The sequence below is a fragment of the Cavia porcellus genome, unplaced genomic scaffold (assembly GCF_034190915.1).
Source record: "Cavia porcellus strain 051 isolate PalLab524CR breed Dunkin Hartley unplaced genomic scaffold, mCavPor4.1 scaffold_24, whole genome shotgun sequence".
Lineage (NCBI taxonomy): Eukaryota > Metazoa > Chordata > Mammalia > Rodentia > Caviidae > Cavia > Cavia porcellus.
In genome coordinates this window covers 22,197,403-22,224,067 of record NW_026947507.1, presented here as the reverse complement: position 1 = coordinate 22,224,067, position 26,665 = coordinate 22,197,403, and the positions used below count along the sequence as shown (strand labels likewise).

The 26,665-nt window shown below is 35.3% G+C and overlaps 1 long non-coding RNA gene across 3 annotated transcripts in view; it reads left to right on the top strand.

The window, feature by feature from the left end:
* The window catches only part of LOC134472678 (uncharacterized), an 82,083-nt gene extending 56,639 nt beyond the window's left edge, over nucleotides 1–25,444 (top strand). For 2 of the 3 annotated variants that reach the window (XR_010042595.1, XR_010042594.1), the window contains exons 2-4: nucleotides 1,283–1,367; nucleotides 2,037–14,585; nucleotides 21,791–25,444. This is a non-coding gene — a long non-coding RNA (uncharacterized LOC134472678). Of the gene's footprint in view, nucleotides 1–1,282; nucleotides 1,368–2,036; nucleotides 14,586–17,593; nucleotides 18,759–21,790 lie in introns of those variants that run through there. The other variant, XR_010042596.1, reaches the window with a different exon arrangement.
* The last annotated feature ends 1,221 nt before the right edge of the window (nucleotides 25,445–26,665 follow it).

The window sequence follows — 26,665 nt, the reverse complement described above, 5'->3', positions numbered from 1 at the left end:
TCCAGATGAACCCAAAGCTGTGCTTGAGCCTGGTCATTTCTATCTGAAAGCTTCTCAATGGAGCTAGACCATATTAAAGGTAGACTGAATAGAATCAATTTCTCTTCCAAGGTGTGCATTATTTTTGAGAAATGGAATTAAGATAAAATACAAATAAATGTAATAAACTTAATATTTTTTCGGAAGTTTTAAGTTTCTGTTTTAGAAGGATACCTTTGTAGTCAGGTACTTTCACACATTGTCATCAACTTCAAAATTAATTTACAATATTATGATTGTTTATAAGGTTTTTATGAGGTTAAAAGAGTATGAAAATATAAGAAAGATTTAGAAAAGGATATATATATATATATATATATAATACACATATATATGTATAATTAGATGATTCAATATGTGACTATGCTGAACCCTTGTCTTTTCTGAGAATACAATACTGTCAGAATTTTTTGCCGTTTTTCCTCTAGTAGAGAAGGAATGTATCTGAAAACTGTCCCTTCAACTTCTTGACTGGAAGACAGGAAAGAGAAATGACAAAGATTTAAAATAGAGAAATGGTCCTTATGGCAGTGAACTTCCAGGTGGTTGATGCACCTATAGTAAACATCCCAGAACACCCGAGTTGATTCAAAACCTTGTTAAAAAATTTTTATGTTTTTTTCTGTGTTACAAAATTAAACATTTTAAAAAATGAACGGAATTTCTGTTTCAGCAGAATGACCTGCAATGAAAATCAAGACTTTAAGGGCATATTATCAGGAGTTCATAGTCAAATAAGGGATAGATGTAAGATTATTTCTAAGAGGTTATTTTGAGCACTTTGGCCAGCTCTGCACACTTCCTGTGCTGTTTTATAGAACCATTGGCCCAGGGTGACTCAGTCTTAGATTTTGTTTTAATTTAAAATGACTTTGGGGGACACAAAAGAACTGAAGTCATAGAGTCTATACTCAAGAAATTTGCATTCTATTTTAGGGAAAAAACTCACTCACCGGACTAGATAGAAGAAGAAGACCAGTGAGGGTTGTTATGCTTTGTGTCCAGATGCTCCCCACCATGTACTTTTAGATGGGCTTTTTCTGGAGGCAGCTAATCTAGTTTGTGACTGATTCATAGTGCAATGCTGGGATTAAAGGTGCTGGAATTAAGGGTGAGTGATTGCTGGGATCAGTTTGTCAGTTGAATTTGCACTGTCCTAAACCCTGCAGTCTAGATAAAATAAAAGCCGCAGAGTCTTGCCACTCACCTTCATTTGTTGGCTTTTGCCGTCTTCTGTTGCCAGGAACTGTTTCTTCTCTGGGATGTCCCCTCTGCCACGCCACTCTACCTCGGATCCAGACAATTATGGACTGAAATCTTTATAAACTGTGAGCTAAATAAACCTTTCTCCTTTTAATATTGGGTGTGAAGGTTTGTTTTTTTTTTTCTGTTTTTCATTTTTCTTTTTTGTCTTAGCATTGAGAAAAAAATACCTAATACAAGGGCTGAATTCTATGCAATAATTGAACTGAGGTAGATAACGCACAGGAATTCTGGAATATGTTGGGATGGGCCAGCCAACAGCTGTTGAGTAGTGAGAAGGGCATTCTCTCTCTTCTTTAGCTCAGCCAGTCATTTAACACATGTTGGTTTAGTGACTACTATATGGTAAGTGCCTTGTTGAGGAAGATGTTGCCCAAAACAAGGAACATTGCTGTTTTCCTAAAATTTAAGGTCTAGAGGCAGCAGGCATTAAACGTAAGTATATGTAATGACAAACTGCAGAAAGACTTAGGAAAGAAAAACAAATGCTGTGGCATAGACTGGGGTTGTGGAATATAGGCCTGAAGCAGAGACATTTAAAATGAGACTCAAAGAATATTCTTATTAAAATATACAGGTGCACTTTTAAAACATGATATGCTAAAATTAGATAAAATTTTCTACTTAGTTGTGATTTTATAGTCATAAGTCTGATAAATTATGTAGATATTTAGGTGATGCATATTTGCTTTTGGTACCCATATAGAACTCATGATCTCATTTGTGTTTGCCAGGCAGGAACCTACACCACTGAACTAAATCCCTGGCCAGCTGATGTGCATTTGATCCAGTACATATCAGTCAGGAGCATGGCAGAAAGCAGATGTCACCTGTGAAATAGAGAACTTGGTCAGGTGCAAGACACCCACAAGGAACAATGTTAAACTCTGAGACAGAAACAGCATAGCTGTCATAATCTCTACGCCCAAAGGAATGAAAGTGGAGAGCATAGTTCATTTGGAAGAAGAAAGAGAGGAGAAGGGCAGTGTTTTCTTCAGAGGATCAGAAATCTAGGCTGAGGAATGTAACAAGCTGAGGTGTCCTCCTATCACCCTTGCCCTTCTCTCCTGCTGAGACTCCTGTGGTACTGGGAATCGAACTCACGCTGCCTGCTTGCAAGGCAGGTGCTTATGCCGCTGAGCTAAATCCCCAGCCCCAACGACAGGGTTTGAAAGGTGCAGTGTGAAGCTAAGGGAGGCACAGAAAAAATACCCCATATAGATAATGAAAGCAAAGCTTATACTATGGTCCAGGCTCAGTGGAAGGGATAGCATGATATAAGCCTTGTGAAAAGATTTGTTCTATTTTTAATTCACTTACAATGTGATGCTATCTTTCTGAATAAACATATTGCTTCCAGGGTAATATTGCAGTAGGCCTTCTGAAGTTCTTCCTAGCTGGTGATTCAGATGTTTTTTCTAGTGACTGTTTTTGTCTGTCTATTACAATACCTGGTGTTATGGTTTGTGCCTAGAACTGTTGCCCTCTGCTATCCTGCCTTGGAGTCAGCCGATTATGGCTTGAAACCTCTGAAAACTGTGAGCTAAATAAACCTTTTCTCTTTTAACTTGGATGTTGAGTACTTTGTTTCAGCAGCAAGAAAAGTAACCAAGACATTTGCAATCATGCCTGTGACACTATGTGTCATGGGAGAGCAATGAATCAGAAATATAAGCAGCGCAGTGTCCATTACCATAGTGCTTATGTGCATTGTAAAAAGGCCATGTTTCCTTGTTCTTCTCATTTTTAGAGTCATCATGGAATTGCACAAAGATTATACACGGCTGGGATTGTAAAAATGGAGAAGGAGAAACTGAAATGTGTTGGTAATGTTAGCTGATGTTTAAGTAGTAGAATTCTTGTGTCAGAGGTAGGAATGACTGTATTTATTTACAAATAGCTCCAATTTTTCTTTTCACTTTGATTTCATGTTCTTCAGGAAAAAGACAGCTCTGAAAATTTATGAACCATAACTTGTTCTTCATTACTTGATCACCCAGTAAGCCATGTGCACCTAAGCCTAAGGGTCACTACAGGTCTACAACTCTTTGTAATTTTATAGGGAATTCATTGGCTGCAGGAGGTGTGATGAGGTGCTGAGAGGCCATTCATCCACCAGTGTGGCTGCTAAATAGTTTTACTATTGATAAAGACATACATGTGTATGAGTTCTTTAGGCATAAAATTTTCCCCAGATCTGAGGATCTCAGGCAATTCTTGCAGTGGTCTGGAGAGGCAGGCAGGGCAGACCTGGACAATTTCCATTTTGGATGAGAAATTGAGCCTCGGAGGCCAACTGGCCTGCCAGCATCCTATAGCTAAGAAAGTGGCAGAGGTGCTGGAGGTCAATTCCATTAAAAAAAATCACAACAGTTTTCAGTAGGAATTTTCAAAGTAGAAAATATCTAGGCCTGTTCTCAGAAAGTGTGAGAGTGTGAGAAATCAGGAACTTTTCTTTCATGGACTTTTATTCATAAATTTGTCTAACCACATGTGGTGGTGCACACTTGTAACCCCAACCCTGTGGGGTATTGAGGTAGGAAGATCCCACGTTTGAGCTCAGTCTTGGCAACTTAGTGATTTAATGAGATCCTGTGCCAAAATAAAAAATATACCAGGGCTGGGTATGTAGCTCATCGTGAATGCCCTGGGTTCAATCTTTAGTACCCTCTACATTGTTCAGTGTATAATTCCCTGTATTTGGAAAAATACGCCTTGTATGAATCACTGTTTAAATGTGTTTTCTCTCTTCAGAGTCTTGGAGTAGGACCTGAAGCCATGTGAGGAAACTGTCAGGCCTGTCCCTCTCTTTTCTGCTACAAGGACTTACTCTTAAAATTATGACTCAGGCAGCATTTTAAATACAGAAGTTACATGATCTTAGAGCTGTAAAAAGTGTCCTATGACCATTATGTTGAGCACAAACATTGGGAAAGGTGGAAGGGGGGAGCAAGGCGCTATTGCAGTCATTTAACTGGGTTAGAGTGATGGTGGTTTGGACAAAAATAGCAGAAGAGGAGGTGGTTAGAAGTATTACAAACTTGGACTAGGAAGGTGGCTCAGTAGTAGAGCACTTGCCTATTACATGTGAGGCCCTGATCACTAGCAACACACACACACACACACACACACACACACACACACACAAAGTATTAAGACTTGAATAGAATTTGAAAGGAGAGTCGATGGGATTTCCTGATAGTACAGTGTGGGTTGTAAAAGAGGACAGGGAGAGAGAAATCAAGGATTAGTACAAACATTTTCCCTGGCAATATTGGCAGGAGAGAGCTGACAGAAGTGAGGATAGGGAAGGCTTAGGTGAACACACTTGAAAGGAAGTCCAGGTTCAGGTTTGAAACTGTTGAGCTGCAGGTACCTGTTCTATCTGTCTGTCTATCTACCTATCTAATTATCTTTCTATCATCTATCTATCCATTCATCATGTTTGCAGAGTGTAATGATTGCATTCGTCACGGGAACTAGGAACATACACATAACATATCTTAATTCTTTTTATTCCCTCCCTCTCCTGCCATCTCTAAATCCCCTTTTGCTTCCCATTTGCAACAGACTTGTCTCCTTGTTTCCTATAGTCTACTTTCTACTTTGATCTTTAAATTACTTGTATTTTGATGCGGGTATGTTGACTGAGATTGCATTTTATCTCTATGGGAGTGTGGAGTGTGGTTATTTTGACAATATTAATTCTGCCTATCCAGGACCAAGAGATATCTTTTCATTTTCACACGTCCTTTTCAGTCTCCTTTTTCAGAGGAATAATGTTTGCTCTAGAGTTTTTTTAAATGCATTTTGTTGGTTAGGTTAATGTCCAAGTATTTAATTTTTCTTGAAACTGTTATGATAGTATTGATTTCTTGATTTGTTTCTTGATGAATTCATTTTTGGCATATAGAAGTGCTATTGATTTTTGCATGTTGATTTTATATCTTGCCAGATGGCTGAATTTGGTTATAAGTACTAGAAATCTTTCAGTAGAATATTTTAGGTCTTCTATATAAAGGGTTATGTCATCTGCAAGAAATGAAGGACTTCTTCCTTTCCTGCACATATCATTTTTATTTCTTTCTTTTGCCTGATTGCACTGGTTGATGATCTGAGTACTATATTGAATAGGAGTGATCTGTGTCTTGTTCCTGATTTTGTGGGAAAGCTTTCTCATTTAATAGGATATTGATAGACTGTTCATAAATGGCTTTTGTCAGATTGAAATAAAATCTTTCAATATCTATTTCCTTCAGCTTTTGTTCCACAAATGATTATTGTATTTTGCCAAAGGCTTTTTCTTCATCTATTGATAAGATCATATGATTTTTGTCCTTGCTACTCTTTATGTGATGAATTGTATTTATTGATTTGCATATGCTGAGCCATTCTTGTAGCCCTGGAATGAAGCTTGCTTGGAAATTATGTGTGTTGTTTTCAGTCATTTATTGCATTAGGTTAGCAGTATGTTTTTGAAGATTTCACATCATTAAGGAGATTGTTCTGGTCTTTTATTTTGGGGGAGTCTAATGTTTTTGACTTCTTTATATGTTCTAGATATTAGTTCTCTGTCTGAGGAATAGCTAGCAACTCTGTTGATCATTTACCATGTTGTGTAGGAGCTTTTTAATGTGATATGATCTCATTTAATTATTCTTGGTATTTCATTCTGAAAAGTTCTTGCCTATGCCTGTTTTCTTTAATCTTCTAGCAGTTTATTTCTGTTTAAATATTTAGATCTTCAATCTATTTGGATTTTAGCTTACTATATAGTAAGATATATGGGTTTAGATTCATCTTCTACATATGGGTAGCAGTTATATCAGTATAATTTTTAAAAGACACTGTTTCCCCAGCATAAGTTTTTGGCTCTCTTCTCAAAGATCAGGTAGGTGAATGTACTTGGAGTTGTTTCTGCAGCATGTATTCCACATGTTTGATTTTGTGCTGGTACCACGCTGACTTTATCACTGTAGATTTGTAGTATAATTTAGAGTCAGGATTGTGATGTTTGCTGTCTTACTCTGGAAGCTCAAGATTGCTTTTGCTGTTGTAAGTCTCTTCTGGCTCCATTTAGTTTTAGGGTTATTTTCTGCAGTTCTTTGAGGAATGCTATTTTTAAATTTTTTTTTATTTTTAAAGAGATTAGGACTAAGAGGACATAACAAAGCAGATTAGATCAGAACAATGCAAGCAACACAACATTTTACCACAAGACAACCCATAATTAACAGTAACTACCATAATGTCTCTTTCTTTGAAATAGTTGAGCATAACTTCATATATGATAGTATCAAACATAACCAAACAGTATAAAACCATTCAAGAGAATGAAAGAATTACAGGGCTTTCAGAACCAAATAACAGAGAACAAACAATGGCTACTATATTTTCTCATTTTCATAAAAAATTTGTTTATACTATCATACATAATAATATCCAATAAGATATAACAGGATAGAACCAAAGGAAAAAGAAGAACAAAAGCACAGTAGGACTTCAGAGTAAGATGACATTAAATCAGCTCTGGCTATTACAATGTCTTGTTTTCTTCAAAATAGCTGTTCATACTATCACTGATAATAAAAGCAAGCAAACCAGGGTAAAACCATTCCAACTAATGAATGCAAACATTATAAAGCTTCAAAGCAATGTAATGGGGAATCATGATTATCATAAACTCTAAGGTACTCTTACCATTTCTTACACTAGGGATGGTCTCAAGTTGTGTCCATTTACTTATAAATATCTTAATGTGATCATTTTTTATAGCTGAGTAGTATTTCATTGTATAAAAACACCTCAACTTTTTTATCCATTCCTCATTGATAGACATCTAGGTTGTTTCCAAGATCTGGCAATTACAAATTGTGCTGTTATAAACATGGGTGCACATATATCACTGTGGTATGATGCTTTCAGTTCTTCTGGGAATATGCCTAGAAGTGGAATAGCTGGAACAAATGGGTCTTCCAATCCCAGCTTTTTGAGAAGTCTCCAGACTGATCTCCTCAGTGGTTGCACCAGCCTACACTCCCACCAACAGTGCAGAAGTGTTCCTTTTTCTCCTCAGCCTCTCCAGCATTTGTTGTTGGTAGTTTTCTTGATCCTGGCCATTCTTTCTGGAGTGAGATGGAATCTCAGAGTTATTTTAACTTGCATTTCTCTAATGACCAATGATGAATATTTTTTCATATATTTCTTTGCCATTTGTATTTCTTCATCTGAGAAGTGTGTATTCATCTCAGATGCCCATTTTTGGATTGGGTCTTTGAATTTAATGGGTCTGATTTTTAAAAATTCTTTATATGTTTTAGACAGAAGTCCTTTGTCTGAGAAACAGTTCGCTAAGATATTTTCCCAGTTTGTGGGTTTTCTTTTCACTATCCTGGAGATTTCTTTTAACATGCAGAAACTTTTTAATAAGACGTGATCCCAGCTATTGATCCTGGGAAGTATCTCCCATGTGATTTGATTTCTGTTCATGAATTATCTATGTCTTCAAGATTTTTACCTACTTTGTCTTCCAACAGATTTAGTGTTTCTGTTTTAATATTCATATATTTGATCCATTTAGATTTTAGTTTAGTACTATTTTTATATTGATTGAAACTGTGTCAGATCTGTGTATCAGTTTTTGAAGTGTGGCCATATTCATTATATTGTTTCTGCCTGTCCAGGAAGAAGGGATGTCTCACCATTTTTAATCTCCTTTGTGCAGAGTACTGTAATTTTCATTGTAGATGTCTTTTTACATCTTCATTTAGGTTGATTCCTAGGTATTTAATTTTTCTTGTTGCTATTGTGAAAAATGTTTTAATAAGCATACAGGGACAGTATTGATTTTTATGTGTTGACTTTTATCCTGCAATTGAATCTGGTTATTAGTTCTAGGAGTCTTTTGGTGAAATTTTTGGGTCTTCTGTGTAGAGGATAATGTCATCAGCCAAACAACAATTTGATTTTTTTTGTATATATCCCTTTTATTTATTTTATTGTCTGATTGCTCTGGATAATATTCTGAGAACTGTATTGAACATAAGTGATGACAGTGGACATCCTTTTCTTGCTTCTGACTTTAGTTTTCAGCTTATTGCCATTTAATATGATGCTTGCTGTTGGTTTGTCATAATGGCTTTTATCAGATTAATATAAGATCTTTCTGAAAGAATCTTGCCCTGGGCCTGACACTGTAGCTGGTAAAAAGCCTTGGAGGCGGAATCAAGGGGCTCCATCTTCCCCGCCCCTAGGAATTTACCTGTGGCACGAAATAAATACCAATGGGCTACCTGTGCATCAGTAATGACTCTTAGGCTCCACCCCAAACCTAGGCTACATGTATGCCCCCACTCCACGTGTCTGATGGAGAGATTGCCAGACCCTGGAGAGAATGCTAGACCCTGGTGGGTCGGGGGTCTCTCCCCGCATTCTTAAAATAAAGGTCATTTATATTTCATACTTCTTATCTTTTCAGCCACACCACAATTCTATCATAAGGTTCCCTGACCAGGAATCCAATTCTATCACTTTCTATCTCTGTTTTCGTTAGAGTTTTATCATGGGTGAATGTTGTATTTTGTTAAAGGCTTTTTCTACATCAACTGCGTTGATCATGTGATTTTTATCCTTGCTTGTGTTTGCATGCTGTGTTACATTTGTTGATTTGCATGTGTTGAAGGATCCTGGCATTCTACTTGGTCATGATGTATGACTTTTGGTGATTTGTGGCAGCCTGTTTCTCAGTATCTTATTGAGACTCTTTTGCATTCATATTCATTAAGGAGACTGGCTTACAGTTCTTTTTTGATTGAGTCCTTTTCTGGTTTTGGAGTCAAGGTAATGCTAACTTCAAGGAGTGATTTTGAGAATACTTCTTTCCTTTTAATTTTTTAAAAGAGTTTGAGGAATACTGGCATTACATATTCCCTAAACTTTTTGTAGAATTCATCAGTGTACCCATCAGGACCTCGATTTCTTTTAGTTAATAGTTTTTTAAAATTACTTCTTAATTTTTATTGCCTGACATCGGATTATTGACAGTTTTTATGTCTTTTTATTGCTGCTTTGGTAGTTCTTATGGATCTAGGAAAATATACATTCTTTCTGAATTTATCTATTTTATTAGAGTGGGGTTCACAAAGTAGTAATAATGTTGGATTTCAAGAGAGTCCTTTGTGATTTCACTGTTCTCATTTCTTTTTTTTAATTATTTAAAGAGAGAAAAAAAGCAAAACAAAGCAGTAAAAGGATACAAGTAATACAGAATTTCAAGAAAAAAAATACAGTAAGAAATCACTAGTTAATAGATTACAAATTGTCATCCCAGAAACAGTTGTCCAAATTACAAAATTAAAGCATACAAAGTGGGCATTCATACAGTGAGACTGCAGAGAGTTCTGTTCAATGATCCAACAAAAACTCGGTGATATGGTTTTCTATCCTACACACTTAAACATACATGCAGTTATATCCTTTAGATCACCTTCCTTTCCTCTGTTTTTTACAATAACAATTACACTTTTTGGGTTTTATTACTCCCATAGTTCTTACAACTTTTTTAAGAGAAAAAAAAAAAAACAAATGCGACAAAGCAAAGTAGAGTCAGTTAGAACAGAAGGATGGATATAGTACATGATGCAAAAACAGAATACCAGGTGATCAACAATGGTTACCATTATGCCTCTTGCTATCTTAAAAAGAGTTGCCTGTATCATCAGGTATAGTAGAATTGAACAAAACAGTACAGAACAAGACCAATAAAACCTACATTGGAGACCGTACAGGACTTCAAAAGAAGATAATAGTCAAACCATAATGGGCATCATAGTAAATCTTTCTGCCTTCAAAGTGGTTGACTATACCCTCAAACTTGATATTATCAAACAAAACAATATAGCAAAATCAGTCAGAACAAGATGGGGAGAGCATTACAGGGGTTCAAATCAGGTTAATAGGAAAACAAAAAAATTACTATAATATATTCTGCTATTTTTTAATTTAGTTTTCCCTTGATTAAAAAAATAAGAAAAAATAAATTATTTTTTTAAAAAAGGGGGTAATTGAGGTAAAAAAGGACATAGCAACAGAACAACTCAGGTCAGAACCAAACAATTTAAGCATCATTGTGTTTTACCACCAGATAACCTGACATAATAGTAGTCACCATAGTGTCTCTTTCCTTGAAATATTTGAATATAACTTCACATACTATAGCATGAAACATATCAAGACATTGTGAAGCCATTCAAGAGAATGAAAGTATTACAGGGTATTTAGAACCACCTAACAGAAAATAAACAAACGGTTTCTATATTATCTCTTTGCCTATAAAAATTTTTGTTTATACTATTGTATATAGTAAAATATAATAAGATACAACATGTTAAAACCAATGGAAACAGACGATACTGTTCTCATTTCTAATTGCACTGATTTGAGTCTTTTCTGGTAAAGATTTGTTTTTTGCATTTTTCAAAGAACTAGATTTTCAATATATCAATTCTTTGCATTTTTAAGTTTCAATTTCATTAATTTCTGATGTGATCTTTATAAGTTCTTGTACTAAATTTGAATTTGGATCGGCCTTTTTTTTTTAGGATCTTGAGGTGTATTATATGGTTATTTATATGAGCTCCCTCTGTTTTTCTAATGTGGGTATTCACAGCATGAACTTCCCTCTTAGGATTGCTTTCATTGTGTCTTATAGATTCTTGATATGTTGTACTGGCATTGTCAGTTGATTCTAGAAATACTAATTTCTTCCTTCACCCACTGATACCATTCCAAGAAGCATTGTTTACCTTTTATGTGTTAGCATAATTTTTGTGCTTTCTTTTGTCTTTGATTTTTATTTTCAGTGCAGCATGATCTGGTAATATGCATGGGATAATTTTAAGATTTTTGCATTCACTTAGGTATCCTTTGTGGGTTAGCATGTAGTCTATTTTGAAGAAAGTGCTCTACTGCTGAGAAGAATGTGCATTCTGTTGTTGGGTGGGACATTCTATAGATAACTGTTAATTCCATTTTTTAAGAGATTTTGATTCTATTCTGATATTTCTTTCTTGTTTTTTTTAGTTGATATATTTGAGACAAGGTCCCTTACTTACTTGGCCCCCTCATTATCATTGTGTTTATCTGATTTTCTATGCCCAGTACGGTTTGTTTTATAAAGTTGATTTTGCTGACGTTTGGTGCATATGTGTTTATAATTTTTATATTTTCCTGTTGAGTTGTTCATTTAATCAATATGAGCTACCTACTCTGCCTCATTTGATTGTTTTTGAATTGAAATTCACTTTGTCTGAAATTAAGATCTCTACTCTTTGTTTCAAGTTCCTGTTCCAACTTTTTGATTCCCATTTGCTGTTCTTTGACTTTTCCTTAAGTCTATTTAGTTTTAAGTTAGTCATCTTTGTGCCATCTAGTAGCTGTTGAATAAATTTTCCTTGGTGTTTTGTGGTTTTTAAGGTATCTCTGGGTGTATGGTCTTGTGCATCAGATTTATTCTGTAGGTATCACACTCTTTCCCCACAAGGGTTATTTCTGCTGCTTGTATGTGGAAGCAGAGGCACAGAGAAGGGTCACAAGCCATTTGTGGAAGTCCCACAGCCTGGATGGGGTAGAAGCAGCTTTGTACACTAGAGCTGGCTCAAAAGTGCACATTCTTACCTCCATGTCCTCCTAATTTCCAGCCTTTTTGAACTGTCCTTTTTTCCCTGAAAAAATGAGGGGATTAGGCTTAAAAAAAAACCCCAAATATTGCTTTTCACTTAAAGATGCTCTAATATGCTTCTAGGTTTATGGTAGAAATATCTGGGTGTGTAAAGTTAAACTCCTCTGGCAAAGGATAATATGGAACAATATTATATGCAACTTAAAATACTATTTTGATGAACAGCCATAGTAGGTAATTGTAACCCAATTCTGTGTTCAATGTGGAAAATTTAACAGTTTAAAAAGGAACAGACAGATGGAATTTTGTTAATGCGTCCAAGAAGGAAATATGATTTCACATGCATATTATATGCAAGTTTATGAATGCAGTCATAGTGTCTGGAACGTAGCTAGGAAACTATGATGAAAATCAGTGAAGTAAAATATCAAAATAAAACATTGCATGACAACTCTTAATGGGGAGCAATGCTGGCGCCTTTAATAAAACCACTTGGGAATATTAACGTGATACATAAGTGGCTGAAGGGTTCCGAATTTCCCTGGTGATATTCATATATCGCAAAGTGCATGTTAGCTGGCCATAATTCAAAAAGCAGCATGCTTGGCATACTACTAGTGAAATGCTGGAATTGAGATCCCCAGTGGTAAATTGTGACATCTGGCTTTGTGTCAGAAATAAGGAGACTCTTGTGTATGTATTCTAAGAACTTGTTTGGAGCAAAGATTTAGGTTTATAATCTCAAGGATGGGATGTGTGGTTAAGGCAACCAACTTACCTTTGTTTATGTGAAAGGGTGAGATGATTACCAAAATGTTCCCATCAAGACCACTTCAGTGCCTTCCTGGTAGCAGAGCACTTAGTTCACATTTAAATATACTCTGGGCAATTGGAAATAGCATTTTTCATGAAAGGTTTTAAAAAAATGCGTCATCTTGAATTAATAAGCTTCTAAAAATGGCTTCTAACGAATATAAGTTCTAATTATGGGATTAATAGTCCAAATAACTTCAATTTTATGTCAAACTAATTTGGTAGTTGGCAAGTGTTAAAAACCTTTATCTTGAAAACTTTATTTAATCTTTGTTGAAATTCTAGTTGATTAGCTTCCTTCTCTTTCTTCCATCAAAAATTTTCAAAAGAATAGTATTAATTTTACTTATTAAAAATATATATGTTAGATGAGTATGACTTAAAAGTTTTCTTGTTTTTTAGAATTTATTTGCCTGCAGGAATTGTATGTATATTTGCCCTTTGCAAAATGTGAGTGTGTATGTTTTAAACTGTGCATTGAAATTGTTTTCTTAAAGATAAAGAGTTATTACTAATAATAGCAACATGGTTCTTGATATTAGCATCAAAATGATTTCTTTCTGAGTTGGGCACAGTGGGCATGCTTTAATCCCAGCGCTGGAGGCTAGAGCAGGAGGGTGGCAAATGCAAGCTCAGTCTGGGAAAATAACAATTTATTGAGTCCCTAGCTCAAAATTAAAAAACTTTAAAAATACAGAAAAGGTTGGAGACATAGCTCAGTGGGAAGGCCCTAGATTTAATTCCCAGTGCTCAAAAAAAAAAAAAAAAAAACAAGTATTCATAAATGTTTTCTTTTTGATTTAAACCTAAGGCCATATATATACATATATTCATAATGCTCTGTTAAGATTATACATATATATGTTTTCATGTACCAGTTATAAAATCTATTTAATAAAGAAAAATAAAGAAGAATTAAATTTTACTTTTAAAAAACAGAGTAATTTCTTAATGGTACCTTTAAGTCTATTCTATAATTTGCTTCTAGTGCTAGTTTTGTTTTACTAACATAGAGAAAATGAAGTAGTAAAGACTAGAGTTGGAGTTCTGGATAAATGAATGATGAATATTAAGTAGTGCAGAAAAAATTGGCTTAATAAAATAAATAGAAAAGCACCAAGATTGTTTCTTTTTTTGCAGAATTACAAAGTGTAATGAAGTCTTTAAATATGCACAAAATAAAAGCAACATCATTTGATTCCTAATAAATTAGAATAGCAAGAAACAAATATGAATGCACATGAGCTAGTAAGTGATCAAAAACTACTATGGACAGGGCAGCGGCTGTGGAGAAGATAAGGGGTTGGCTTTCTGACGAGGGAGACTTTGTTTGCTGTGTATTTGGAGAACAGTGACCTGTGCCTCTTGTGAAATATTCTCCTGCTATTTCTCTGCCTATAAATAACTTGCTTCGGGTCTGATGGCTTCTAATCAGTGAATTATGATTGCTGACTGGGCCTCAGTTATCAACAGCAGCATTTATGGGGCATTTAATCCTCATAACAACCCAGTGAAGTCAGGATCATAATAACTTTCATGAGCAAACCAACACTAAGAGAGTTTAGATCACTTGCAAAAAACCGTCAAAGAAGACAAATATAACATTTCATTTGCTTATGTGAGGTTCTGGTCATTCTGCTGGTCTAGAGGACTAAACGAAAACAGTTGGTGGTCTCAGTTCTTAGAAGACAGAAAAATTCCTTGGCAATGTGGATGCCAAGAGTGAGCACAGGAGCAAGAACACGGTGTGCTGTGTGAGACAGAGCACGTTCGGTGTTTGAGGAGGCCGCAGGTAACAAATAACAGAGCGGATGAAAGAGCTTTCTTTCTTGTGTATATTTTGATAGTGCAAATAGACATTGTTCAGCTTTACTCTTTTAGCTCTAAAAGGCTGTAGTTCTTTGTAGCCACATTATAGCTCACTGTTACACCGCATGTGAAACCACCCTTCTCTTGTGCATATGCAGCGTCAGAATAGACCTTGCATTCATAGTCGGGTCTGTGTCTAGGAGCATACTTATCTATTGTGCCAAAGAAAATACATACTAGAGAAAAACACTGAATGATTTTCTGGATACATGGAATCCCATTGCCTGTTGTTTATAAGATCAAGTTACTATTTATAAACTCCCAATTTTTATGTATTTTAGCCACTGAAAAAATGTTTTGTCATTTTAAAATATTTTAACATTGAGAAGTTTGGTGTTTAGTGTATTTTCCAGTCATAGAATGGTCACATGAATCCTCAACATCAGCAGAGCTGTCTGTTGATCTATCTAGACTTAAGAATAACATGTATAACATGTTGGTCAGTCACTGAAGCTTCGAGCAGTGGAATAGAGCACCAGATTGGTGTCTTCCCAGCTTCCCTCTGCTAGGAACTTCCCTTCCCTCTAAATTCACATGGCTACCATAAATGCCGCCATCTTTGTAAGTACAAGAGTCACTCTGTTCAGGGTGGAAAGAAGATCCAAACTGGATTGATTTTTTATCCCACGATTTGGCTTCACTGAGTAGGCTAGACTACTCAAAATCTGTGCTGTTTCTATCTCACCATTCAATTCTGGCAATAACTACTTGGATTTAACGTCAACTCCACAGATTGAAAAGCTCAGTCCACTGACAGAGAGTCAGGACAGCTCTCATTTCATACACAGTGGCAAATAGGATAGACTAACTACACTTCTGGTTGATTATGTAGCTGTGGACCCTACTATTCTTTCAAGTTCCATAATTTACTAAAACAACTCATAGAATTTAGGAAAACATAACAGTATATGTATATTAAATTTTATTTTACCTGGGCAAATTCTGGGAAGGTTCTAGATTGGAGTTTCCAATCTCCCACCAAAAAATCAGGATATGTCACTTTTCTAGTACATCAATGTCCCTCTCCATTAAGGAGGAAAGTTTTCTGAGCCTTAGTGCTCAAAGTTATTACTTGAATGTTATTACATTATTGCAGTTTGCTAAATGGCCATGTGACTACGCTCAATCACCATTTCTCTTTCCCTCTCTGGAGTTTAGTTGCTGGAAACTCCAAATTCTTACTTAATGTGTTTGGTCCTTCTACTGAGCAGCTGCCACACTGAAGACAACTAGGGACCTCTTGGGAGCCAGTTTATTGGCAAAACAAGGACACTCTTATCATCAAGAAAACCCAAAAGTTTTTAAAGCTTTGTACTAAAAACTGGGAACTAAGAATGGGCAAATTCTTCATTATGCAGGAGACCGTCTTTAGAAATTCTAGTATTGGATTTGAACAAGAGAATTCAGTTTCTTCTGATTCTTGCATCATGGGATATAAGCCTTAGGTCAGTCAGCTGCATTTTCCCACCAGAGAAACAGGAGTCAATGTACAGGGAGAAAAAAGAAAAGAAAAGAAAAGAAAAAAAAAAAAAAAAAAAAAAGGAAAAACCTAGCCAGGTGCAATGAGAAGAGATAAATAGGAAAGAGAATAAAGTCTCCGACATTAGTGTCTTTTTTCTGTTTTCTTTCCCCTTATTCATAGTGCATTTGCCAGTTCATATTATTATTAATCAATATTCTTTTCCTCTTCTGATTTCATCCAATTTCAGGGGAGTTTTACAAATCCCTACTCGAACACTCCCCAGTACAGTGAGCAGGTAACATTTGTCTGGGAATAAAAGCATTTTGTATAGTTGAGTAACATTAAGCTCCAGGCTAGAGATACACTAGTTTATTCCATACAAGTCCATTTGCTGCTTTGTGCAAATGCTGATCTTCTTGACACTTCAGAGTGAGTTGATTTCAGGGTGGGAGGAATGTTTAACTTGGGAATCCAAAGTTTGGGAAAATATTTTCCTTAGACATTTTCTCATTGCTGGGACAAAATATCTAATACCCACAATTTCTACGAGGATAAGTTTATTTTTGCTCAGTTTCAGAAGTTTCAGTCCATGGTTGGCAGACTCAAACATGGCATGGTGGAAGGGCCTGCTGGGCAGGAAAGTTGTTTATATAATAAAAGACCAGGAAGCAGAGAGAGGAGGGAGGATCTGGGAGGGAAATACATTCTTTCAGGTTTTGCCTCAGTGAGCCATATCCAGCCAGGCTCTATCTCCTAATAGCAAGTCAGCTATAGCACCCCATAATCCAGACATTTTCTAAACATGTGAGGTTTTGGGGGACACTTCAGATCTAAACCATAACAATATTGAAGCTCTCAGGAATAAGAGCTTCAATAGATATCATATGATATCATATGGACTGACAGATCCATATGATAGATAGGTATCATATGACTTGACTCTGCAATTTAAACATTCTCTTAAAGTATCCGTGAGTGTATGTTAGGTGTTAAATGTATTTGCCACATCTCATGGCGTCCATGTATGCTGGTCTCTTTCCTGACCTGCCTTGTTTACTCCTTACTTTTTAGGCTTCCTGAATGCTGTCTGAATGGCTCCGTTTCATTATTATTGTTTGCCTCTTTATTGTGCTTTATTTTACTCCAAACAACTGAGTACCTGACGTTTTGAACTTCTATTTGCTTTGTTTTGTCCATCTGCTTCTTTAGAATGTAAAATACATTTGAAAGAAGGACATGGTCTATTTTATATGTTTTTACATCTCAGCCTCCAGAAGAGGCATATTGTAAGCATTAACAAAAATTTCTTGAATACAAGAAGAAATGAAGAAATTCTGCAGCTTAGCACCTTTTGGACATATTTTCTATATTTGGAGAGAACTTGTATTTTCTTTGTGATTTTTGTCCTTTGCAGAAAATAAAGCAGAAACTTGATTTCTAATCTTTTTTTTTTTTTTTTTTTTTTGCAGTCAAGGCACTGATTAGATTAACCTACATATACTCTGATTCAGAGAACAGCAACCTCTTGCATCTATGAAGAGGGTTGTGTGTTGTTGCAAGCCCGTGAAGCTGGAAATTGAACACAAGTGCAGGCCTGTGGTATGGCCAGGGATGGCTGACCTGAGAACAAAGAGACACCTCAAAGGGCAAGATAAGGGCACAGCTGATTACACCTAGCTCCAACCCCAATTAACAAGATAGAGACTATAGCTGCAGATATTTCACTCCTGTAGTGAAAGTCAGCCTGGAGACTTTCTCCTAAAATAGTTCTCCTAAATTAACACAAGATAGTTCTCCTAAATTAACACAAGATAGTTCTCCTAAATTAACACAAGATAATTCTCCTAAATCAATATAAGATAGTTCTTCTAAATTAACATAGTCTGTAATTTGGAAAAGTCCTTGAACCACTCCCAAGGTCCTGCTCTGTTTCCTGTGTTTTCCACTCTAATCCTCTCCTTGTTTGAAAACTAAATAAATATGGGCCACCCGGAGACATTCATTGTCTCAGGCCTGGGAGTCTTGAACTCTGATAGAAGGCTTTGATCCTCCTGGAGCCCTAAAATTTGTACCACTTGTCTCACTTATTTATGCCTTTATCATAGACCTGTTTGGGAGACTAGGGATCTTGCAGGTTCCCAATAACATGTGTGTGTGTGTGTGTGTGTGTGTGTGTGTGTGTGTGCACGCACAAGCATGTAGGAGTAATGGTGGTGGGTATTATCTAGTATTAGTAGTGTGAGCCATGGTGTTTGTACCTAGTGTTGTTGGCAGTGGGTTTTGCTTCTAAAATAGAGAAGTTTAACAAACTCAATAAAAAGTTTCAATAGTATATTTGAATACTTAGAACATAATTAAAAATGGATACAATCCAATATAACTGTTACTTAGGATTAAACCAATCAATGATTTCTCCCAAGTACATGATAATATGAATGCCACTCATTATACTTTTAGAATTTAAATACATTGAAATATCACATCAAATTTAACAATCAGTTAACATTATATTCCCATCAGAATAGTCAATACCCAGATATTGATAATATAAGGTTGCGAGGATGTGGAACAGCAGGAACTCTCATTCCTTGTTGGCGAATGCAAAATACAGATACTTTGGAAGACTTGGGTTTCTTTTGTACTTTATTTTTTGCTTGCTTTCTCTCCTCCTCCTCCTCCTCCTCCTCCTCCTCCTCCTCCTCCTCCTCCTCCTCCTCCTCCTCCTCCTTCTTCTTCCTTCTTCACAAAACTAGACATACTTTAACCATACAATTCAGCAAATGTGCTCTTTGGTGGTTTATTCAAATGACCTTAAAATGTCTGACCACTTAGAAATCTGAACTTAGAAGTTCATGACAGTTTTATTTGTGATTGCTGGAGCTTAAAGTAACAAAGATATCCTCCAGTAGGTGAATGAGTAAATAACTGTGGCACATCCAGACAATTATATATTATTCTGTGCTGAACAGAAATAAGCTATAAAAAGAAATAAGCTATAATTCTTATTATTAAGTGAAAGAAGCCAATCTGAAAAGGCCACATGCTGTGTGATTCCAAGTGTATATCATTCTGGAAAAAGCAAAGGTATCCATGCCACAAGGTGTTAGAGGGCAATAGGGATGAATAAGTGGGACACAGATAACTTTTAGTGCAACAAAACTACTCTGTGTGACACTATAAGGGTGAATACATATCATTATAAATTTGTTCAAACTCATAGAAAAAACAACATCAAAGTGAATACTAATATGTAAACTCCTGGCTTTGGGTGATTATGTTGTGTTATGGAAGATTCATTCGTTGCAACAAGTCTGTCAAATAGAGGAGGTCATGCATGTTTCAGGGAAAGAAACATTTAGGAAATTTCTATTGACCCCTCATTTTGTTCTGAATCTATGTCAAAAGAAATAAATTATTTACAACAACAATAATAAACAATAATAATCACCACAAAAACCGCAAGTCAAAGCAATATTAACACAGCTTTGTTTTTCGTTTTTCAATTTTTTACTAGTGCATATTTGCGGTAGATAACAATATGTTTCCTCATGGAGAATTGGTACAAAGCTCATATCAAATCAGTGAAACAAACATATGTTTTTCTATCTTTTCTCAGTGAGTGTTGTACTCGTGTATTTTCTATAGCAACACAGACTTAGTAAAAGAAACTCTACAATTTGCCAATCATTCTATCAGAATTAGAGGATCCTTTTGGCTTGTCCTAGAGTTTCTGGACCTAAAAGAACAAACTTTTGCATAGAAAGTGTAGTTAACTTTAAAATTATCTCAATCACAATTCAAGACTTTTTTTCCTTGCCGTGATTACCTATCTCAAGGAAATTGCTGTGGAGAAAGCAAAAGTCATAACAGCACATTATTGGCACTATTTTATCTTTACAAATAATAAATTTCATCTGTGATTTGGAATTCTCATTCTTTTATGACTCAGCTTTCAAAAGATTATAATTTTCCAGTAATCTGCTGTCCATGCTGGTATCTCAAAGCAACTCTTTTCTTTTACAGTGATTTTCTTCTATTCTTTAAATAAGCATTTACATTTCACTACTTATAAATGAGCAGGAGAATTTATCCTGAAGAGACCTTCTATTTTTCTTAGTCCTCCAAAAGAAATGAGTCCAGCAGAGAATTGAGGACAATTTCATGACTGATGCGCCATCACCTTTTCTTGTTAGTGATGATAAAATCATATAATTAACAGATACAAGCTCAATGTACAGCATTAAAGTGGCTTTTGGTGGTCATAGTTCAGGAAATCTCCCGCAGTGAGGCTGTCTCCTTCTGTCCTGTTCATGTGCACTGCTGCCGCCTCTGTGGCATCACCATGCGAGAGGCACTGGACACACAGAATCCTCAGTGAATGGCAGCTTTCCAGCTGTATTGAGAATTTAAGAACAGAGTTTTTAAGTCTGTTAGGGAAAATTGATAGGGTAAAGTTCTTCCACGGAGCTTTCCTGATTCGTAATGTCAAAAGACTACTATTTCTCAAATTAATCACTTTTTATATAAAGCAAAATAGCGAGCTGGGCATGGTGGTGCACACCTGTAATCTCAGCACTCAGTTGGTTAAAGCAGGAGGATCACTGTGACTTTGAGGCCAGCCTAGGCTATAAAGTGCGTTCAAGGCCCAACTGAACTATGTGTTCTGCCTTCACAAACAAACAACAAAAAAAAAAACCTAGATAGCCCGGAACCACTGTATTAAAACAGCAGTTATGAAGGTTATATAATTAACAAGTATGAAGTGCTACTCTGGGCCCTAATTGAGTGTTTTTTCCTTGATTAATTTAACTATAAATGGCTACTATATAATTTTTCATGTTATAAATCAATAAATATAAAAATAAACACATGAACCCAGTGTTTCAATTTTATCATCAATTCCTTATTTTTCCTACCCAAATTGTCACACAATGAAATTCAACCTTCATCTTTGTTCAAATAAATTTAATCTTAATCTATATAAGGAACTGGTTTTATGTGTGAATGTTAAATGTGTTGTTACAATATAACTAGCTTTTATCTTGGCTAAAAGTTTTTCAAATCTAAACAAGTTATTTATGTCTTTGCATTCACCTGTGCAATTGTTATATAAATGGTTGACTCTGACAAGGCCAGAGAAGCCCCTGACCTGAGCCCACTTTTTGAGAGGATGTTGTATTTCACAATATCCTTTAGTTCTAAGAGGATGGTTTCCCATAGTTCTTGCCCTGTGTCCATGAACAAAAGGTCCCAACATGCTAATCCCGTGAAAGTCTGTAGATTGTGTCATATTCAGTGTCCAAGACAGGCACTAATTTGAGCTGAGGGAGAAAAAGAGTTGAGAGAAAAGATAAGGTAACTTACAAAATTCTTTCTCTCTACTAGCATAAATGTAATAGTTTCTTGAATAATTGAGTACTGTTTTCCAGTAGTACTGTTTTGTTCCAGCTTTTGCCATGGTTATGAACTGAATTGTACGTTCTTCCCCAATCCATATGGTGAGGCCATAACTATCATGATGACTCTTTGGCCATAAGGCTTATATGGAAATCAGTGTTAAGTGAAGTCATAGACCAAATCTCACAGGATTAGTGTCTTGATTAAAAGAAACAGACAACAATGGCACATGCTCACTCATTACTCCTTCCTCTCTCCATCCTTCTCAGAGAAAAAAAAAATCATTTGAAGACAGATTGAGAAGGTATCTGTCTACAACATTAGAAGGTAAGTCTTTCCAGATATCAGATCTGGTGAATCTTAATCTAAAACTTCCAATCTTCTGAACAGTGAGACAGGCATTTCTGTTGTTTAAGCTACATAGTAGCCTGAGCTGAATGATATACTTGTGTTCTTATTTCTGGATATATTGACTACCATAAATTAGTGAGATATGCCTAAAGTTGTATTTGACATGCAAATAGGATTTTGCATTGTTAAATTATTCACATTACTTTAACATTTGTATATATGTGTGTCTAGTTGAGACATGTAAAATATGACAATGATTATGTTGGTAGATAGATGGAAATACAACACTTTGATTGTGAAAGGTTTTATTTTATTAAAATGTCTAATGAGATAGTCATATTTTCAAAAATTAAAATTTCAGTGTGTTTCCACACTTTTAAATTTCAATATTGATTACCATTTTATTTGGTCTTTTAATGTTAAATAGTTCTTGATAATTTATAGAAAAAATAACACACATGAAGAGTGATTTGAAATTGCAAATTGAATATCCTTTATCTGAAATTCTTGGGATCATAACTGTTTTGGATTTTGGAATATTTACACATGCATAATGAGCTATTGTGAGAGCAAGACCTAACTCTAAACAGAAAATTCATTGTTTCATATACATCTTATGTATAATCTGAAGACAATCTTGCACAATACTTTTGGAGTGCCTATGATGACTGCAATTTGCTTCAGAAGATCAGGTATGCAGTGCCCTGTGTCTTGCATCATATTGGTGCTCAGATATGTTCATATTTTGGAAAATTTTGCATTTAAAATTTCTAGATTGGGATGTCCAACTTTTATTTAAATTTGTGAGAAAAATTTAGCCTAAAAACCAACGTTTTAATTTTTAATTCTTTATCTCAGAGGTCAGCAAACTGTCACCTGTGGGGTGAAATCTGACCTGTCATTTGTCCTTGTATATAATCTCTTTTTTTAATTTTAAAGAGAATAAAAAGAAAAAGACAGAACAGCAACAAAAAAATATAAGAAGTACTTGGAAATCAATCTAACAAAGGACATAAAGGATTTCTATATTGAAAATTATACTTTTAAAAAGAAAATCAAAGAGGATATCAGAAATTGGAAAGATATCCCTTACTTATGAATAGGAAAAACCATCACATTGTATTTAACTCTGGGGGACCATCCTTTTCCCCATCCCAGTTATTCTTTCCTTTTGAGCAGTTTCTTCTCTTTTCACAACATCTAAAGTACATTTTAGATTTTATTTACTCCTGGTTTCTTACACTAGGGAGACAATATGATGTTTACACATGTGATTCTGGTTTATTTTACTTATAAGCATGGTCTCTAGTTGCTTTCATTATCTATAAAAGTCTCAAGTTTGTCTTTCTTTATAGCTGAGTAGTACTACATTTTATATCACATCTTTTATTTTTTATCCATTCCTTGGTTGAAGGGTATTTGGGTTATTTCTTAAGATTTAGTTATTACAAATTGTGCTGTTATAAATATGGATTATATATGTTGCTGTGGCATGATGTTTTTAACTTTTCTGGGAAAATACCCAGAAGAGGAATAGCTGGATCGAATGGGACCTCCATTCGTAATTTTTTGAGGAGTCTTCATACTAATTTGCACAGTGATTGCACCCATCTGCACTCCCACCAATGCTGGAGAAGGATTCCTTTTTCTCCACAGTCTCTACAGCATTTGAGATTGGTTGATTTTTTGATGGTAGCCATTCTTTCTGGTGTGAGATGGAATCTCAGTTTATTTTAATTTAATTTAATTTTTCTTATTTTAATTTGCATTTCCTGAATGATTAATCATGCAGAACATCTTTTTATATATGTGCTGGCCATTTGTATTTCTTCATCTGAGAAGTGTGTATTCACCTCAGCTGTCACTTTTGGATTGGGTCTTTGAATTTTGGGGGCCTGATTTACATATACTCTTATTAGGAAACCTGTCTGTCCATATTTTTCTAAATGATCTATTTCTGTTCTCATGTCAAACTATGAGAATTGAGCACTTACCACGGATATTGTATGATCTGCAAAGTTGAAATAAATCACTTTCTTTCTTTCTTTCTTTCTTTTTTTTTGTCTTTTTCATTTTTATCAGTACCAGGGATTGAACTCATGACCGCCTGCTTGCAAGGCAGGTGCTTATGCCACTGAGCTAAATCCCCAGCCCCTAAATCACTTTCTTTAAAGCACAAAAATTGCTGAACTTTTGCTTTAGTTCATCAAGAATGTGTTCAAATTTAAATCATGACAATAATATAAAATACAGTAGAGTTTTAAAAAGAATAAAAACTGAAAAGAAAAAAATGTTTAATCTGAAATAACTGAAAGCTAAGAAAATGAGCAGACTTTTGTAGACCACAATCCAAATAAAACTTGCAAGTAGTATTTTACAAATTCTTAAAGTTTTAATAAAAATGGGCAACAAAATTGTTCTCATCAAATTCACAAATGAAACTTATCAGATAGTCTGCAATGTCAAATTTTTCATTAAGTGAAACTGTAACCACTGATTACAATGAGCATGAGAAAGGAAATTATTTATGTCAAATTTACAATTTGAAGACAGCAAATAAAACTTCAATCTGCCTGTTATAATTTGAGGAAAACTGTATTCGTAAAATCTGAAAATTGAATGGAAAGTCAAAACCTCTGTCTATTGGATGAAGATTCTGGAACATGGCTGTTGTATCTTGCCACAGTCAGATTGTTTCTAGCAAAGCGCAGTCTGATTCCAATCAGTCATTTCAAATTTCTATTGCAGAAAACACTGCCAAAATTTTTACTTCATTTTAAACCCAAATTCTTTCAAATTGTGAAAGAAGCTGTTTCATTTTAAATTCAAAGACAAAGTATCTTGTTACTATATATGTTTGTACTTGGAATGGAAATCAAGACCTAGACTTGCAGACAGGTGCTGTGCCCCTGAACTATATGGCCAACTCTGTTATATATTTTTCAACCAGTGTTTCTGACTGATTCTGGCAAATGAAGGCATTAGTAGTGTGAAACACACTCTTGATTAAAAGAATATGGAGAGTCATGTGCACAAGAAATTAGTTAATACTAGGATTGAAAAAGACTGAACAAGTGATAATCAATATCTTTTAACAAAGCAGTAAGTATAAAACAGGATACAAAATACTGTTACAGTGTTCATAAGAGTAGTAAAAGGTGATATTTTGTTCCATTTTTTGTCAAAGCACAATAAAGACTATTATTAAATAATATTGATAGAAACACAGGAAGATTTTAAGCTTACTAGAAATGACTTCCACATTTGTTAAGTATAGTGGAACATATAATATGATTTTAAAATAATTAAAAATATGATTTCTCATGTGGATGGAGATTCAAATAATTAATCTGTTGGCTAAGAAAGTGAGTGAGGAAAACACATTTAAAAAGTAAATACTACATAAAATGTGAAACTCTGAAATTTATACTTAATAAATACAAATAAAAAGTAAATGAAATGTATTTTAAAAGTCATGTTAAGAAGCTAATAAAAGAAAATTATAGTTTTAATAGAAAATGAATTATGACATTAATTTTGAATGTGTACCACCCATATTGCTTACTCTCTTAGCAAAGATGATGACTATTCTTTTTTTTTTTTTTTTTGGTCTTTCTCATTTTTATCGGTACCAGGGATCATATGGTGATGACTATTAATAAATGTTTAACTACTTCATTTTATAAAATATTAAACAATTTTAACAATAAACTTTAGAGATTTTTCTAAATTGCAATGAATTACATTTGAAATATCTAACAAATATAACATTTCATTAAACTGGAAGAAAAAATGACAAGAAATGGATAGAATTTTTGGCGTGCAAGAATAGAATTTTTGGCTCAGCTAAAAAGATAAGAAGTATGAAATAAAAGTGGCCTTTATTTTAAGAATGTGTAGAGAGAATCCATGACCCTTCGGGGTCTGGCATTCTCTCTATCAGACATGTGGTGTGGGGGCATACATGTAGCTTAGGTTTGTGGTGATGCCTAAGGGGCATTAGTGATGCACAGGTAGCCCACTGGTATTCATTTCATGCCACAGGTAAATTGCCTACGAGCGTGAAAGGTGACCTCAAGATAGAGCCCTTGGGTTCCACCTCCCAGCCTCCCATGGCTACAGTGTCCCATCTGGGGCAAAATCCTTTCATTCCTGTCTTTTGATTATTAAGAAAAAGGGTGAAGATTTCTTTTTTTCAGTGCTTCCTGCTAGAAGGGGGCGCTGTACTGGGTGGGGTTTAGGAGTGTCGACAGGATGACGGTTGATGTGTATGTAGAAGCTGGTGCCAGGTGTTTTAACCTGGACAGCTTTATCATTGGTGAATGCCCATACATTAGACTGGAAAAACAAAGAGACAAGGTGTTATGAGGAGGCATGGCCCTATCATATTTAAGGGCCCAGGTGAGGTAGAAGGAAAGGTGCCTTTGATTTGGATATGTCATTTTATCAGGACTATGTTGAGGTAGAATCATTGCCATGGTAAGGTAGAATTCTGAAAAATACGTGTGGGGTTATGAAAGGTGATTATTCCCCCATCTGAAAGGGTAAAAGTTAAGAGGGTAGGTAGGTAAGACTTGTGTCTTGTATGCATGATGTGGGAGTCTTTAGGAAATACTGTTGAGAGTTCTGCTGTAAAAAGGGTAAGAAATTAGGAACCAAATTGGATAACAAAACAGATAGCCTGAGAGTTGTGGCTGTGAGGCCTTGGTGAGGTGGAGATGAGTGGGCAAAAGGATGGTTAGATTAGGGCTGGAAGGGCACCACATAGCCTGAGTGATGTGAAATCAGGATGG